The following is a 2500-nucleotide window of genomic DNA, read 5'->3' as shown; positions in this document are numbered from 1 at the left end:
CAGGAACCATATCTCCATGATGCTGTGTTGCTTGATGCCAGTGAAGTCCTCGAAAGGTATTGTGCCATGGAAACAAGATCGCCTTCTTCACATATACCACCAATATAAACTAAAGATCTCATCTGGGTTTCTGTCAGTCATACAAAAAGCTGTACTGTTTAATTCATTTCAGATAAGCTCAAACTCAAATTATCTTCATCTTCTAACAAATTATGTACATTTGTATCCACATTCTTAATGTTATTAACAAGATAATAGTTTAAACCACTTCTCATTAGATCAAAATGACGATACCAATTAACATGACATCATTGTACCAAGATACCCACTAAACATAACTACTGGAGTAAACTCACAAAGACGTTGCGTTAAAGGGCCGAACAAATTTTGCACTAATTACACAGTTCTCTCAAGATTCTATAGTATAATATACTTTTAAATTATATCTTTTACCATGCTAAGATTTTGTAATTTTTCTTAGGACTGAAAATACGTTTTCATAAATTGTCATCCCATATAAAACTTTATTCTAGTAACATAGATATACATATCAATTTTAGCATGTCATATTCGTTTAAAATCACAAATTGTTAAGCAAAACATTTAGATCGTGGAATAAGGAAAACAAAGAAAACAATAGCAAATATATGGTATGAACGGCGTTCTGAGAGCTATGTAAAACTATGAAACATGTACCTTCTTATGTCGGTTGTTCGAAATTTACTACATTATTCGAACAAGTCTGTCTTCTACATAACTTCTAGTTCTTTAGATTGATCCCCGTCCGAGAGAAACCAACGACTTGAAAACGATACTAATAGTTCCCTCACTTGGCGCCTTGCATTGAGATGCAGGTGTTATGATGGGACAGCCTGGTGTCAGGATAGTTTGACCGTGCGGGAACTAGATGCTACATGTCTAGGCAATAATGTGTCTATAATAGACATCACTATAAACAGCCACACTGCAAACATCGTATCAATGAGGCTGAAAAATTGTGTTGTTCTCTGTGTTCAAATGACCGCTAAACTTCTTGTAAACCGTTGGAGAAAAAGTCATTTGGAATATCTTGACATTTGCAACAGGTTTCAGATAAGTGTGTTTAATTATAGACCGGAAATGGGTGGTAAGGTGGTGCATATTGAATAGGTATCAATCAATAGAGTATTGTAAGTTTAAATGTCTTTACAAATATAATGCGAATTCTCTTGTTAGTGACTTCTAACTAACTTTCTATTTAATACTTCGATAGAACACGCACAATCTTATTATGCATCTAAATTTAATATTGTCTGGACGTGCAAATCATACCAGTACAGTTCATAACAAATATTTCGTTCCGGTAGTATGGTGCGTCGAATAACAATCAAAGTTCCACTCCGAATTTGTGCAACAAAATCTTACAAAATATCATTATGTATGAATATTGAAGCGAATGTTTTTTTTTTTCTTTTTTATGAGTATTTAACTATATGGTACACACATTGACCATTATATTGATAACATGAAACTTCATATATTTAAAATAAACAACGCTCGATAATGTTAGACACAAAGCATGCAGGAATAAACTTCAAAATATTCTTTTTTCAAAAAACATGTGTCTTGTAAAAATATCATTTTAACATAATCAAGCTTTGATTAAAATTTGAATATTTGAACAATTACATTTAGAAATGGTATAAGGAAGGCAATAATTCATTGATGAACCTTGTTTGTTTAATTTGTTTTAACATTTCGTCGATTAGAATTGATGTAGAAGAAATGAATTTTTTTGCGTATCAGGCTGTATGCACGATTAAAGGGTAACTATACAGTTTATCCACATCAATAGTGCTTTTTAATTCATATTCATAATGTTCACAATGCTGTATGGCCCAAATTACCACTTATCCATCTTGTCAAGGCTCTTGTGCATTAATCCACCTGTTACATGTATTATAATGAATACCTATTGTGCTTTAATCCACCTGTTACATGTATTATAATAAATACCTATTGTGCTTTAATCCACCTGTTACATGTATTATAAAGAATACCTATTGTGCTTTAATGCACCTGTAACATGTATTATAACGAACACCTATTGTGCTTCAATCCACCTGTTACATGTGTTATAATGAATACCTATTGTGCTTTAAACCACCTGTTACATGAATTATAATGAATACCCATTGTGCTTTAATCCACCTGTTACATGAATTATAATGAATACCCATTGTGCTTTAATCCACCTGTTACATGTATTATAATGAATACACCTGTTACATGTATTATAATGAGTACCTATTGCGCTTTAACCCACCTGTTACATGTATTATAATGAATACCTATAGCGTTTTAACCCACCTGTTACATGTATTATAATGAATTCCTATTGTGCTTTAATCCACCTGTTACATGTATTATAATAAATACCTATTGTGCTTTAATCCACTTGTTACATGTATTATAATGAATACCTATTGTGCTTTAATTCACCTGTATAATGTATTATAAT

The sequence above is a fragment of the Sinohyriopsis cumingii genome, unplaced genomic scaffold (assembly GCF_028554795.1).
Source record: "Sinohyriopsis cumingii isolate HCF-2022 unplaced genomic scaffold, ASM2855479v2 utg001603l, whole genome shotgun sequence".
Taxonomy (NCBI): domain Eukaryota; kingdom Metazoa; phylum Mollusca; class Bivalvia; order Unionida; family Unionidae; genus Sinohyriopsis; species Sinohyriopsis cumingii.
Note: the sequence above shows the minus strand (reverse complement) of the source record.